The sequence below is a fragment of the Ovis canadensis genome, chromosome 6, assembly GCF_042477335.2.
Source record: "Ovis canadensis isolate MfBH-ARS-UI-01 breed Bighorn chromosome 6, ARS-UI_OviCan_v2, whole genome shotgun sequence".
NCBI lineage: Eukaryota > Metazoa > Chordata > Mammalia > Artiodactyla > Bovidae > Ovis > Ovis canadensis.
In genome coordinates this window covers 118,709,065-118,724,865 of record NC_091250.1, presented here as the reverse complement: position 1 = coordinate 118,724,865, position 15,801 = coordinate 118,709,065, and the positions used below count along the sequence as shown (strand labels likewise).

Below are 15,801 nucleotides of genomic sequence, written 5' to 3'. Positions count from 1 at the left end.
GAGTGGGTTGCCATTTCCTTCTCCACTTGACAGAATGTGGTGGGTCTAAATTAGAATCAAGACTGTAGAAATAAAGTTTTAGGAGAAAACCTGTGAAATATTGTGAACAAAGAAACTGCATAGTCATGTTTGGTTGCATCTGAATACAAAAAAAGAAAAAAAGATTAAAAAGAAGTTCTGCTATTTCAAATTTTGGAGTCCAAGAGAGCTTAGATAGAACTGAGAAAGTTTGCGATGGTAACAGATTGGAAGTCAGGACTCAACATGCTGAAACTGAATATTGATAGGAAAGCCAATGGAGAGATACAGAAAGACTGATGTGGAAAGGCACCGATACAGGGGTCAAGGTTAAACTTAAGTGTAAATTAGACACCTGAAGCAAGGAGTGGTCAGAGGCCGTTCTTAGACAGGTCTGTTCTTGAAGGTAGAATAACCAACCAATTAACAAAAAGCAGTGAGACCATAACCTCAGCTAGTATTAAGCAGGACTGTCTTCCTATAATTGTCTTTGTATACAGAAACAAGCCAGGTCATCAAAAAAATGAATGACCAATGGGAATAGTAAAAAGTTCATCCTTGATATTAGGAGAGAAATAAAAGTAATTATTGGCAAAGAGAAATAAAATTAATTATTGGCAAAGGCTTAAAGAAGAAAACAGAGATGATAGAACTGTCAGGAAGTAGTCTCATACTTTGCAGATAGGAGCCACTTATGTAAGGTGTCAGAAATTTTTTGAATCTATGTGATCTCTGATGTAGCAGTTCCACTTTGGGGAAGTATCTTAATGATTTAGTTACATGTTATGACTTCCCTGGTGGCTCAGAGGTTAAAGCATCTGCCTGGAATGCAGGAGACCAGGGTTCGATCCCTGGGTCAGGGAAGATCCCCTGGAGAAGGAAATGGCAACCCACTCCACTACTCTTGCCTGGAGAATCCCATGGAGGGAGGAGCCTGGTAGGCTACAGTACATGGGGTCGCAAAGAGTCAGACACGACTAAGAGACTTCACTTATACAACCTATAAACAATTTTTTTTGAAAGCTGGAAAACTCAAAATAATTAAAACAGAAAGCTTGATTAGAGGAATAGTAGTTAGTAAGTCCATACAGCGAAACATCCTGAAATCTTTTTTTTTTTTTGCAGGAAATTAGTTCCCTGACCAGGGATTGAACCTATGCACCTTGTTAGTGGAAGGGGGAAGTCTTAACCACTGCACTGGCAGGAAGTCCTGGCAGTCATTTTGAATGCTATTAAACATGAGTATTTTTTTTTTTTGACTTGTCAAGTTATTCAACATATATTCTTCAGTGGGAAAAAAAGGCAATTAAAAAGACCAATATTCATTCATGTAAAGAAAATGCTCCGAAAGGGCACACAGCAAGATATTAACAGTCACTATTTTAGAACAGTGGTATCATTTTCAATAATAAAAGTATGATGCTGTTATAAAAAGATAAGACAACACTAACTTTATTTTTAGTATTTAAAAAATCTGTAATTTTCCTCAGGTGGATCAATAATAATATGTTTGCTGCTGCTAAGTCACTTCAGTCATGTCCAACTCTGTGCGACCCCATGGATGCAGCCCACCAGGCTACCTCGTCCCTGGGATTCTGCAGGCAAGAACACTGGAGTGGGTTGCCATAATATGTTTAGATACCACGAAAGCCAAGAGGAAAATATCAGGACAGAGAAGCTGTATCAAGAAAAGTTCATCCTTGCATCTTCCTACCACAAGGGGGTTGAATATCATTGGTGATATCACATCATTCTATCTTAGAAGTAAACTTGAATTTAAGTGTTTCATATGGGAGGTGTTTCTAGGAAGCATTGGCAGCAGCAGAAAGAAGAAAGGAAAGGAAGCTAATAAGGGTGAATTGTTATGCAGATCATCCTTGTGGGTCCCAGAGGATTCTGGGGAACCTTTTAGGAGCTACTTCAGAGTTGCCCCCATCTCCATCATTTCCATGAGGTTGCTTGATTTTTTAGTCGCCAGCTCCCTTCAATCACTATTTGAGATCACTTGGGAGGAGACGAGGAAAAGGCAAAGGCGACCCACTCTGGTACTCTTGCCTGGAAAATCCCATGGATGGAGGATCCTGGTAGGCTGCAGTCCATGGGGTCATGAAGAGTCGGACACGATTGCGCAACTTCACTTTCACTTTTCACTTTTGTGCACTGGAGAAGGAAATGGCAACCCAGTGTTCTTGCCTGGAGAATCCCAGGGATGGAGGAGCCCTGTAGGCTGCCATCTATGGGGTTGCACAGAGTCGGACACGACTGAAGCGACTTAGCAGCTGCAGCAGGGAGGAGAGTGAGATAGCAAGCTTCCCCCACACTTTTAGCCTCCCCTGCCTTTGGACTAATGAGGCAGACAGAAAAAAAACGTAAAGAGTTGCAGGTGTCTGCTGCTGGAAGCCTACCTTTGACCTGCATGCTCCACTATCCAACTTCAGAAACACCTCTAGGACACGTCCCCACTTCTTGTACTTTCTAATGCTGATTTTAAAAATTTTATTTTTTACTCCTTAGAGTGCCCACAAAATAATGTGACGGGATAAGTAGCTACTGGGGCAGGTTTCTGCTCAGTCCTTCAGTTGTGTCCAATTCTTTTTCAACCCCATGGATACAGCCTGCCAGGCTTCTCTGTACACGAGACTTCCCAGGTGAGAATGTTGAGTAGGTTGCCATTTTCTCCTCCAGGGAATCTTCCTGACCCAGGGATTGAACTTTCATCTCCTGCACTGGCAGGCAGATTTTTTTTTCCCCAACCACTGCACCCCTTGGGAAGCCCCTCTGGGGCAGGTAGGGAGTGGGGATAAAAAAAGGGAGAGAATTAAGAAAATTACAATGTTTCAGCTGGTCTGTGCTGAACACTGTTAGGTGCTATGGAGATTGAAAAGGAGCATAACATAAATTGAGCTTACAATTTAATGGGATACTTACATATCTTTGAAAATTTTAGTGGCAATAAAGGCTGTATATACTTGGCCTGGCGTGCTGTGATTCATGGGGTCGCAAAGACTCGGACACGACTGAGTGACTGAACTGAACTGAACTGATAGTTAAGTGTCAGTGGGAAAGATACAGTTGAAAATGCTAACCAGGAGAGAGGGATGTCTGTATTTAAAAGTAGGTCATATACTTGAATCCTAAACCATAGGAGAGGATTATATGACAACTGAAAATGAGGGTGTTCTAGGTGATAAGCCCAGCCTGAGCAAAAAATGTCAGAGCAGGTAGCTGAATATCTTCCAGTTGTTTCTCTAGATCCCTCTTTGCTCTTCTCTATCCAGCTTTGTGCCAGACAAGCTGTTGATGAACAAAATTAACAGATTTTCTTGTCCTCTGGCTTCCAGAAGCTGCCTTTGGCAGGCAGTGCCACTAGTAAATCAAAGAGAAGGAGAATGGGACTTCTTTGGTGGCCCAGTGGCTAAGACTCTGTATTTCCAATGCAGGAGACAAGGGTTTGATTCCTGGTTGAGGAACTGAGAGGGACCAAAAAGAAAGGAGAGGGACATTAGGGTATTTCTATCCTAGCATCCTTCCTGCAGGGACTCATCAAGGCTTTATTATAGTCAGCAGGTCTCCACACACAGCTTTCTCTCCTCTCTGGGTTCTGGTAGTTTCTTTCTTATTAGCTCAGGAATACTGCATGGGTCCTTTTAGCTTTTCTTAGAACCTGTTCACAGCTATATTGAATTTGCCTCAAAGGGCTCATTAAATGTACTGGGAGTTCTCTGCCAGCAGCCTTCCTGAGAGGGTGAAAGTGGGCTGCTTGGGAGGAGAGAAAAGCTAAACTTTTGGCAGAACTCGAGGGAGATGGCTCATGTTGAGAAGTAGAGGCAGGTAAGCTGGACATTTCTTTTAAAATATGGTACTCCAGATTTTAGGGTAATAATCTGAGTGAAGGCTTAAAATTCTTGACTAACAAGTAAATGACTGCTTGCCAATGCACCGCACAGCAAAGGTGATCACGTATCTTCTGTCCTGAGCCCTCTTTGGCCTCATTTGTTTTCTTGTCAACAGCTGTGAGCATACAGAAGCAACAGTCTTTTTTGTGGTACCTCCTTCCAGCCAGGTAAGCACAAATCCTGTGACCCTCTGTGCTTCTGCCTCAGGGCTCAGCTGAAGATCAAGCAGCAACTGAAACTTCCCAGAGAGGCTGAACAACAGACTATTCAAATCTAATAATCCAGTTTTGCCTCTGAGGAAATTGGCTGAAAGGTTTTCTTTTGGTTCTGCTTCCTTGAAAAAGAAGTGCCATTATAACAATTTCCCTCTTTCAACTTTGGCTGATAAACTCCCAAAGAGACTCACTTAACAAAGAGGGTCTAAAAATGTGATTTTCATCTGAGCAAGAATTATGAGTGCATGAGTGTGGTAACAGGAGAGCCAGCAACCATTTAGGGGAAATAATTACATCATTGTTACAAGATTGCAACATGATAACCTCCACGTGTTTTAAGGGTCTATGCAAAATAGTCAAGGCCTGGTGAAGTAAATTCACGTGCCCTGTCAGGTTACTCAATCCTAGTTTACCTCTTCAATCAGTGATTTTCATCTTCTCATCTCTTCGTGGCTCTTGACAGATGTACTTCCTTCTCCACTGGCCCAGTGAAAGAACAGTCCTAAATTGCTAATTCATATAGAAGGAAAAACTCTAAGCCTGGGCAGGCTGCGGTGCCAGTTCTAACATTTAGAAGGAGCCATATTTTGTTTATCATATACAAATAATATCTTTTTCACAACTGGAACTTCCAACCCCAAAAGGCTTGGGGCAGGACTGACTGGTTTGGTGGCTCACTGGTCATTAAAGACCTAGGCTCTTTCTGTCATTTTCCACCATCCTATACATGATTTCTCCTCAAATAACCTCATAGGCTAAAGTGGCTGCTAAAACTCCAGCCATTACTTCCAGTAAGAAGGAAAGAAGCATAAGAGAGGTATCTTCCAGCTGAATCAATTCCCTTTAAGCAGTCAACCCCCTCAAAGTCCCAAGAAACACTTGTACTTACACTTTATGAATAGAACTTAGTCTGTCAGGGAGCCTGACAAATAATCTGTTAGCTAGGTACCTAGTCATTCCTTAAAAACAACAACAACAGGCCTTTATTAATGAAGAAGGCAACAAGATACTGTTTAAGCAGCTAGCAGGATCTGTCATTCTGCAACGTAATTTAAAAAAAAATAATAATAAAAACCTTCCATAGATTTCTGTGGGAATGTGAAGATGATACCAGAAAGCTAATGTAATATAGATCTATAGCAGTTTTCATAGAGATCAGGCACTTGGAATAGTATTGGAACTGAAACACAATTATTACATTTGTATCACTGTGCCACTTTCTACAATACATATGGATACAACTTGGCCCAGAGGCGTGTTTAGTTCAGTTCAGTCGTCGTGTCCGACTCTTTGCGACCCCATGAATCGCAGCATGCCACGCCTCCCTGTCCATCACCAACTCCCAGAGTTCACTCAGATTCACGTCCATCGAGTCTGTGATGCCATCCAGCCATCTCATCCTGGGTCATCCCCTTCTCCTCCTGCCCCCAATCCCTCCCAGCATCAGAGTCTTTTCCAATGAGTCAACTCTTCGCATGAGGTGGCCAAAGTACTGGAGTTTCAGCTTTAGCATGATTCCTTCCAAAGAAATCCCAGGGCTGATCTCCTTCAGAATGGACTGGTTGGATCTCCTTGCAGTCCAAGGGACCCTGAAAAGTCTTCTCCAACACCACAGTTCAAAAGCATCATTTCTTCGGTACTCGGCTTTCTTCACAGTCCAACTCTCACATCCATACACAACCACTGGAAAAACCATAGCCTTGACTAGACGGACCTTTGTTGGCAAAGGAATGTCTCTGCTTTTCAAGTTTCTCTAAATGCGTTTTTCTGATAAAGTCAGGAGGCTTTTGGAGTGTGGCAGTGTATGCGCACTTAGTTGCTCAGCCATGTCCCACTCTGTGACCCTTTGGGCTGTAGCCCACCAGGCTTCTCTGTCCATGAGATTTTACAGGCAAGAATACTGGAGTGGGTTGCCATTTGCTTCTCCAGGGAACCTTCCTGGCTCAGAGATTGAACCCACATCTCCTTTGTCTCCTGTATTGCAGGCAGATTCTTTACACGCTGAGCCATCAGGGAAGCTGGAGTGTGCTAGGATGGAGGCGAACTGCTCTCATCCTATCATATTAAAGAAGATTCCACAGCTCCCCCCAAAGGCAGCTTGAAAGCTTGACCAGGTCTAGGCAGGTTTACGGAAATAGAAAGTGATCTGACTTCAGCAGAATGGAACAGCCAGAGTGAAATGTTAAAAGTGTGTGTGTGGTGGGGGGCAGGAGGCAAACCCAAGTTTAAAAACTCACCAACACAGATAATTTTCAAAAGAAATTATTTCGTTCGCAAATAAAACTGGCAGTGGCTTAGCAACAAAATGATGCTTTTTGTTTTAGCTCCATCTGTTGACCCAACCACAAACGACCCCAAAATAATCACTCTAAACAAGAACAAAGTAGCTGCTATGTAAACATATCCTCAAGTGATGCCCTCTAGCCGAAGCTGCACCCACTGCCTCACCCCAACTCCTTCCATTCAAATCATCCAAGGAACTCAGATTCCTTATTACATGGATATTATGGAACCACCAGTGAGGATTAGCCATCATGCTTTAAGAAGCAGAGTTGAGTAGTTGCAATGGAGACCTTCAGGTCCACAAGCTAAAATACTTGCTTTACAGAAAATACTTGCAGGATCCTTCTTTTAGCTCACCTGATAAAGAATCTGCCTATAATGCAGGAGACCCTGGTTTGATTCTTGGGTCAGGAAGATCCTCTGGAGAAGGAATGGACTACCCAACTCCAGTATTCTTGGGCTTCCCTGGTGGCTTCAGACGGTAAAGAATCTGCCTGCAGTGCGGGATATCTGGGTTTGATTCCTGGATTGGGAAGATCCTCTGGAGGAGGGGATGGCAACCCACTGCACTATTCTGGCCTTGAGAATTCCATGGACAGAGGAGCCTGGTTAGGCTACAGTCCATGGGGTTGCAAAGAGATGGACCCGACTGAGTGCGTTTCACTTCCACACTTTCTTTACTGCCCAAAGTTGATATGCATTCATTTATTTCCTAAGTATTTGTTAATCAGCCATCTTATACCCAGTACCATGTTCCTAATTTCTATTTAGGAAGCTATCAGACAAATGAAAGGATACCTAATTAAAATGCTCACTGAAAAGAGAGCTATTTGAGAAGCAAAAATAGGTTGTAATGTGAGCATATACAGAAAGCATTAACACAGAACAAAGAGAAGGGGAACTGTAACCAGGATATGCTTCCTGATGAAAACAATATCTGGGTTGATACTGAAAGGCAAGCAGGAGTTTACCAGGCAAAGAGGGAGACAGAAGGCACAGCAATCTCAAAGGCCCAGAGAGAAATTAGGGAAACTTAAATATCTCAGAGATGAGGGTGGAAAAGATCAGCAAAGGCTTAGAGATACCTATGTCAGATTAATGGCAACGGTAATGGCTGAAAGGACTGTCATAAAGTAGTTAAAATAGGTTAAGTTAGGCCACTAGACTGAGGCCAGAAAATACAACCGTTGTGGGGCAGAATGCAGGATGTGATTGTTGTTAAGTAGAGCTGAAACCCCGGTCAAGATTGGATGAGGAATGGGTGAGAAAATATTTATAGGAGTGGAAGAGTAGGAAGAAAGGTCACTGTAAGCCAGTGACTGTGACCTGGACAGGAGGGTGTTGTCTTGCTTGTTCAGGATATTCAAGGAAGTTTTCATAGTCAGACAGTTGTCCAGGGAACTGCCCAGTGACTGAAAGCTTTGCCTCCACTGCAAATGAAAATTAAATGGTCCCCTTCATTAATCTTTCCAAATCGCTTGGCAGGCCACATTTGAAATTCTTTTGGATATTATAAAGCCTTTCATTCCAGATTAGAAATAAAGACTTAAAATGCAAATGTCAATTGAGGTCAAAACATTGTAATTTATTTGGAAAAAAGTACAACAGCCAGTGAACCAACAGAGGTCAGATCTTTTCCAGTTTTAATTCATGGAATCTTAGAAAAGGAAGGTGTCTCTAATGAATAAGCCTCTTATTAATTAGGTTATTAAGTAGTTTTGTTAATTCTGAAATGGAGCTAGGGAGGAATGAATAAAAGCTAAGAAGGTATCTTGGTCACATTTAGGAAATGTGTGATCTTCTCATTCACTGAGGTTGTAGCAGAGGAGAAAGTTTTTCTTGACTCTCCTAGGGTCTCTGAAAATTAAGCAAATGAAGACAGATTAACAGGACAAAAACATACAAATTTTATTGAATTTTTACATGTGTATGGGAGGGCTTCCCTGTAACTCAGAGGTAAAGAATCTGCCTGCCAATGCAGGAGATGCAGGTTCCATCTTTGGATCTAGAAGATCCCCTGAAGGAAATGGCAACCCACTTCAATAATTTTGCCTGGGAAGTCCCATGGACAGAGGAACCTGGAGGGCTACAGTTCATGAGGCCTCAAAGAGTCAGATATGATTGAAGGACTAATACTTTCACTTTTCAGACAAAGAAATGATAAATTTGTGAAGAATTGACAAGACAGTGGGGTTTGGTCTAGAGTTAGCAAATGGTAAAGGAATTACTAGGAAGAAAAGGATTAGCTTAAGTATGTTTATACAGATTTCTCAGCCCTAAATTCAATCTCTGGCAATATGAATGCCTATGATTTTCTCCTGGTTAAGGGAGGGTACCTTTTATATGGGAGTTTGAAGACCAGTTTGGGGGAAGAAGGTTGGGGGTTGGAGAGACCTTCCTGCTTTTGCTGTTTTCTCAGATTCCTTCAGTTGAAGATATTCAGTACGTCAAGGTGCTATGTTTTGGGGTACCATGTTCTGAATCCCATCAAGATGTACCTTGTTTAGTAAGATATTTTTAAAAATAATTATTTGAGAGCATTGTTATGGATATATCACATTTAAGGGGAGGATTTTCCCCCAGTTTATTGTTATTTGATTTGAAAATTTCATTGAATTTTTGCCTGACCTCCCCTCTCCCAGTAAAAAGTTCTAGATTAGTATACCTTCTATGCTCCCCACTCCCCTTGCCACCTTCTGCATGTGCATGCATGTGTGCTAAGTCGCTTTAGTTGTGTCTGAGTCTTTGTGACCCTATGGACCACAGCCCTCCAGGCTCCTCCATGGGATTCTCCAGGCAAGAATACTGGAGTAGGTTGTCATGCCTTCCTCCAGGGGATCTTCCCTACCCAGGGAGCCAACCCGGGCCTCTTAAATGTCTCCTGCATTGGCAAGCTGGTTCTTTACCACTAGTGCCATCTGGAAAGCCCAACCCTCTGCATACCTTTGATTTTTTTTTTTTAATATTTGTTTGGCTATAATATTTGTTAGTTGCAGTATGCAGAATCTTTCAGTTGCAAGATGTGGGATCTAGTTTACTGACCAGGAATCGAACCTGGGCGCTCTGCATTGTGAATGCAGAGTCTTAGCCACTGGACCACCCGGGAAGTCCTTGTATACCTTTATTATTTCTCATTATGTGTTTAGTTCTGTCTCTTCCACTAGCTCTTAAGTCTCCACAAGGGTAGGAACTATTCAGTTTCGTTCACTATTTCCCAGTATGCCATATACTAAGTGCTCACCAAATATTCTTGAAAAAATAAATGGAAACTATATTGAAATACTGTATAGATTTCTTTGATGTAGTTAGTAAGTACAAGCAGTTTTTTATGTCTATTAGTAGAGAAAAAAGAGCAGTTCTATAAGCATTTTTTAGGGGACACTGAACATGCAATTTAAAAGTTCAAATTATAAATAAATTCTATTAGAATATGTCCTTATTAAATACAGTATTACATCATACTTCCAGACAAATTTTGCAATTTTTGTATGTACGTGCACACTAAAACTGGTCTTGGTCCACTTTTCTTAGTTCGTTCATATTAAATTTTTGAAACATGATGTCTTGAAGAGAAATATTCTGAAGTACTAAGATTTATTTTTATTTCTGCTATTTTAAAATGGAAAAGTGATTTTTTCCCCCCTAGAACTGAAATTTCACATAGTTGGGCTTACCTTGGGGTTTTTACATAAGATGCAATTTTTTTTCCTAAAGGCTCTCTTCTAGCTAAATCAATCGAAACCTATGTATTAATATTTATAAATGTACCAGGATTGAATTTATTCTGAAATAGATTCCTAGGGTTGTGAAAGCTAGAGCTTGCTCTAACAAAAGATTTTAGCCTTCAAATTTTCTTTCTTTGCTCGCTCATCTATCCCCTCCAACATTTCATTGACTTTATAGAAAAATTAGTTGATTTCAACATCATTTTCACTTGCAATGGTTTTTAGCAGTGAGTGCTCAGGTCGACCAACTGCTTCCTTGGTCTTACAAGCTATGGGTAAGTAGTTATATAAACACCAGATGTTTTGTATCAATACACCTCTTCAAGAGCCTGTGGAGAAATTGCCAAGAACAAAAGTAGACCCTTTTTTCTTTCTTTAAAGGACAAAAACCCTAAGAACCTTTACCATTAGCGAGACGAGACTTATGGTACAGCCACAAAAGAGAAGAAACGGATAACTTCGGAGGTTAATCATGCGGTGGCCTATCTGAATCTGTGTTTTGAGGACGCCAGCCAGGTCCCGCCAGCTGTCCCCAGCATCAGGAAGGACAATATTCCTCAGCTGGGTGAAAACTCTCGCAGTCCGCGCCCGAGCGGGGCTCGGAGAGCACGCGGGGTGGGGGCGGTCCCCCGGGAGGAGGTAATTGGAAACCACACTACCCAGAGTGCTGTGCGCAGGCGCGGACGAGAGGACGCCCGGCGCCGGCTGGGCTCGGCGAGGCCGCGCACAGGGGCGCGCGTCCGTCGGGTGCTCGCGCGGGGCCGGAGCGGCGCCGTCCGGGGCTGCAGGAACCTGGCAGCGCGGCTGCATCCTTGGCGAGGCCGGGGACCGGGAAGGGGGCGGGGGTGGGGAACCGAGCGGAGGGAACCAGCCGAGGACTGAGGTAACCGGGCTCTCGCCCCCCGCCCCCACTCCCTCTTTCCCTTGTGCGGTGCTGTCCGCTCGTGCGAAGTCCTCCGTCACCTCAGCCCCGAGCCCAAATCGTAGCGCCGCCCGGGCTCGCGCCTGTGGCGGAGAAACTCCCCGAGTCCTGCACGCAGGAACCAAACTCCCCTGCCCGGAGGGTTTGGGCCCCTTCAGCCGCGTGGTTTCTGTCGCCCCTTCCCCCGTTTGTGGCGAGAGGCAAGGCGCGGGGTGGGGGTTAGTCGCTTTCCTCGAAGGGAACCCCGGTCTCCGGCTGCCTCAGCCTGGCTCATTCCTCAGGCTCTTTCGAAGAAGAGAGAGGCGGGCAGGTGCTTCGCGGGGTCCGGGCGGGGGCGGCATGTGGGGGCGGGGCGGGCCGGCGGGCTGGGGCCCTGGGCTGAGGGACGCGCCGCCCGCGAGGGTCGGGGAGGCGGGCGCGGGTATCGGGGTCAGCCGCCGTCCGGGATGCTGGCCCTGGGGACGTGCTGGCCGTCCGTCCGGAGGGTTAGTCTACCCTCCGGGACTGGCCTGCCGGGGAGATGTATCGCCCCGGGGGTCCGGCTGGCGGGTGCTGGGGGCTTGCAGCTCGCCTTAGGCGGAGACTCTGCGGGGGGCGGGGGGTGGGTCGAAGAGTGCCTCTGAGTTTGAGAGCAGAAACTGCAGCCTCTTTCAAAACACGCCTCTGCTCAGTGGAGTTGTTTTACAGCCCGGGATGCCTGCTCTTTCCTCCTTTTCACGCACTTCTGGGCTTCGTTAGCCTGCTGGTTTCCCTGAGAAAGGCGATTTATCTACATCCTTCGCGCTTTCTAGCCCGGGGCTGGTCCTTGACTGGATTTGACAGTTCTAGCGTTTGGGTTTTTTTTTTTTTTTTGTATATTTTCCCACCTGGCAGTGTTGGATCGGGTGATTTTAAGTAGGCTATAGAACTTTTTTGTCAGGATTCTTTTCCATCTGTATTAATACTGTAACTATGCTTGGCCCTTTTAGCTTATGCTTATGTTATACTGTTTCGGAAGGATTCTTTGGGAAAATGTTCTTGCAAGAAGCTAGGTTGACACAGGTGTTTTATCTGCTGGTTGAGCTTTTTCTTTCTTTGCATTCCCCCTCTCCCCCCATCCCGGTGAGGTTAATTAATTGTTGGACTGTTGGTGTTCTTCATTCTCGTAGACCGAGGAGATTCTTTTCCTCCGTCTCCCTCCAGTGTTGATCCTGTCAGAGGGTAGTCTTGGGTAAGCAGAGGACCTCAGCTAAGCGGTGGGTTATTTCATTGGCTGCAGCTTTTCCTCCTCCTCCCTACGAGCACCCATTCTTTTGTCACTCATCCCGTGACCTACTTCAGACTTTTAGTCACTGTATATATCGCCTTTAAGATACAGAGAGTAGGAACATAAATATCAAAAGAAATTTTAGGATACCATACTCAGCTATTGCATTTAACTTCATATTAACATTTCAAGCTGCCAATACTTTAAAAATCTTTTTAAAAACATTTATTTTTAATTGGAGTATAATTGCTTTGGGGCCTTCCTGGTGTCTCATTGGTAAAGAATCTGCCTGCAATGCAGGAGGCGTGGGTTCCATCCCTGAGTGGGGAAGATCTCTCGAGAAGGAAGTGGCAACCCACTTCAGTATTCTTCCCTGGGAAATCCCATGGACAAAGGAGCCTGGTGGGCTTCCTGGGGTCACAAGAGTCTGACACGACTTACTGACTAAAAAACAACAATAATTGCTTTACAGTGTTATGCTGGTTTCTGCTGTACAACAGTGTGAAATCAGCTGTAAGTAGCATATATCGCCTGCCTCCCACTCCTCTAGGTCATCACAGAGCATTTAGCTGAGTTTCCTGTGCTATAAAGCAGCTTCCCACTAGCTAGCTATTTACACATGATAGTGTGTATTTGTCAGTGCTGTTTTTAATTCTTCCCGCCCCATTCTTCCCCACCTCTGTCCACAAGTCTTTTCTCTATGTCTGTGTTTCTATTCCTGCCCTATAAATAGGATCATCAGTATCATTTTTCTAGATTCTTTATAAAGCTGCTAATTCTTTTAACATTTGATAAGATTAGTATTATTTTCTAAGATGGTAATATATTCTGTAATAATTGCACATTCTGTTTCCTGGCAGGAAATTTAATTCGCAGCCACTGAGGATAATTTTTAAAAACACTATTTCCTCACTTGTTAAGAAGAAAGTGAGGTAGATATATTAGACCCCATATCCTTTATCAAAGTAGTTTATATTTAGAGCAATTTTAGGTTCATAGCAAATTTAAGTGGGAGGAACAGAGATTTCTCATATACCCTCTGCCTCATGCTCCTGCCTTGCCCGGTGTAAGCACAGTCTCCCTCACTCTCAAAATCCCTACAACAAAAAGATAAATTTGTTACAGTCAGTAACCTGCATTGATATACCATTACCCAAAGTCCAGAGTTTACATTAAGGTTCACTCTTGCTGTCTATTGTATATTCCGTGGATTTAGACAAATGACCTTTTTTCAAAAAATCAAGAACTCTTAAGAAATGTAGAGAACTGAAAATGGGTTTTGTCATTTTGAAAAGATTAAAGGGGCTATTTTGAATGTCCTAAAAATTAATTTTAAGAATTTTATGTTTTAAAACATTGGATATCTAAACTGGTTTTTTATATTTGAATTTTCAACAAAGGTTAATTTTTATATATTAAGAACTAAAGCGATGAGGAAAAAGAAATACTTCATAGAATTAACAAAATGTCATGTCTTTCAGTCCTAAAGCTCATTAGCTTGACCATTTCTTCACTATTCTGAAAAACGTGTATTATGTTAACCGATGAAGAAAGAAGAGATGGAACATTTAGAATAGACATTTGGGGATTTCCCTGGTAGTCCAATGGCCAGGACTCTGTGCTCCCAAGGCAGGGAGCCCAGGATTGATCCCTGGTCAGGGAATTAGATCCCACATGCTGCAACTGAGAGTTCCAATGTTGCCTTTAAAGATACCACATATTGCAGTTGAGACCCAGCACAGTTAAAGTATACTTTTTTTTTTAAAACTGATGTCAGTATTCAGGATATAACTACACTGAAATGTGACCCATTAGGCTTTTTTTTTTTTTTTTTTTTTGATCTGCTTTCTTTGTTTGAAAGCCTTTTGTGGAAGCATCAAAATGTAATAATGAGCTGGAACTAGACAGTTCTAGGTTAGAATACCAGCTCTTAATTTGTTGGCTGTGTGCCCACGGCAGGTTATTTTCTGAGCCTATTTCCTTAAATGTAAAAGGGGGTAAAATATTAATTTTTATAATAGGTGAAGTCATTTTAGAAACTGTAAGGCACTATCATTTATTGATATCATTAGTCACATGCTGTATTTCAGAATGCTGTCAGTTTATTTTTTTGGTGAAAACTGCTTATGTTAAGTACTATGAAGCTTTTTTTAAAGGCTGTACAAGAGAATTCATTGTCTGTGAATAATTTAGTTGATTCTTGTGAGTTAGAGGTAAAATTATGGAAGAGGGTCAAAAGAAAGAGAAAATTTCTACTTTGTCTCTGGTTCTTAACCTGGATCTGTGGATGTACTCATAAATGGCCTTCCAAGATTCTGTGAATTGTGTGTATATTTCTGTTTTTCTGGAGAGAAGACCCACAGCTTTCAACATATGTTTAAAAGGAGTTCACTACCCCTTTTTAAAATAAATGGCATTAAAACATGTATACTATCATGTAAGAAAGGAATCACCAGTCTAGGTTGGATACAGGATGCTTGGGGCTAGTGCACTAGGATGACCCAGAGAAATGATATGGGGAGGGAGGTGGGAGGGGAGTTCAGGATTGGGAACTCAATGTACACCCGTCGCGAATTCATGTCAATGTATGGCAAAACCAATACAGTATTGTAAAGTAAAATTTAAAAAAAAATTTTAAATTAAAGACTGGATTAAGGTTAACATCCATGTATCAGTGTTGGCTCACTAGTTATGACAAATGTACAATAGTAATACAAGATCTTAACATTAGGGGAAATGGGGTGAGGGAGATATTGGAAGTCTTTGTATTATCTTTGCAGCTTTTTCATAAACCTAAAACTATTCTAAAATTAAAATAATTTAAAAATGGGAGTGTAATAGCTTTACAATGTTGTGTTAGTTTCTGTTGTACAACAAAGTGAATCAGATATGTGTATACATATGTCTCCTCCCTCTTAGACCTCCCATCCATCTAGATCATCGCTGAGTTTTCTGTGCTGTATAATAGCGTCCCACTAGCTATTGATACCTGTAGTGTGTGTGTATATATCCACTATACATATATATGCTACTCTTTCAATTCATCCCGCCCTCCTCTTCCCCTCTGTGTGTCCATATGTCTGTTTCCTATGTTCTGTGTCTCTATTCCTGCCAGGCTAATAAGTTCATCTGTATCATTTTTTTGGATTCCACATACATGTGTTAATATACAATATTTTTCTTTCTGAGTTGTCAGAATGAGAACACTGTAAGACAGACTCTAGGTTCATCTACATCTTTACAAATGACCCAACTTTGTTCCTTTATATGACTAATATTCCATTGTATATATGTATCACATCTTCTTTATCCGTTCATATATCAATGGACATTTAGGTTGCTTCCATGTCCTGGCTGTTGTAAATAGTGCTGCAGTGAGCATTGGGGTACATGTGTCTTTTCGAATGATGGTTTTGTAATCTATTCTGTAATAATTGCACATTCTGTATCCTGGCAGGAAATTTAACTCATGGCCACTGAGGGTAATTTTTAAAAA

The 15,801-nt window shown here is 42.4% G+C and overlaps 1 protein-coding gene and 1 non-coding gene across 22 annotated transcripts in view; both read left to right on the top strand.

Moving 5' to 3' along the window:
* The first annotated feature begins 809 nt into the window (after positions 1-809).
* On the top strand, positions 810-882 carry TRNAS-GGA (transfer RNA serine (anticodon GGA)). The gene has a single exon. It is a non-coding gene; the product is annotated as a tRNA-Ser (tRNA).
* Positions 883-10,716: 9,834 nt separating this feature from the next.
* KLHL8 (kelch like family member 8) overlaps positions 10,717-15,801 on the top strand; it is a 58,063-nt gene continuing 52,978 nt past the window's right edge. For 6 of the 21 annotated variants that reach the window (XR_011257847.1, XR_011257849.1, XM_069594674.1 and 3 more), the window contains exon 1: positions 10,804-11,020. The gene's annotated coding sequence lies outside the window, so the exon portion shown is untranslated. Of the gene's footprint in view, positions 11,021-15,801 lie in introns of all 21 variants that reach the window. The other 15 variants (XR_011257854.1, XM_069594668.1, XM_069594675.1 and 12 more) reach the window with 7 other exon arrangements.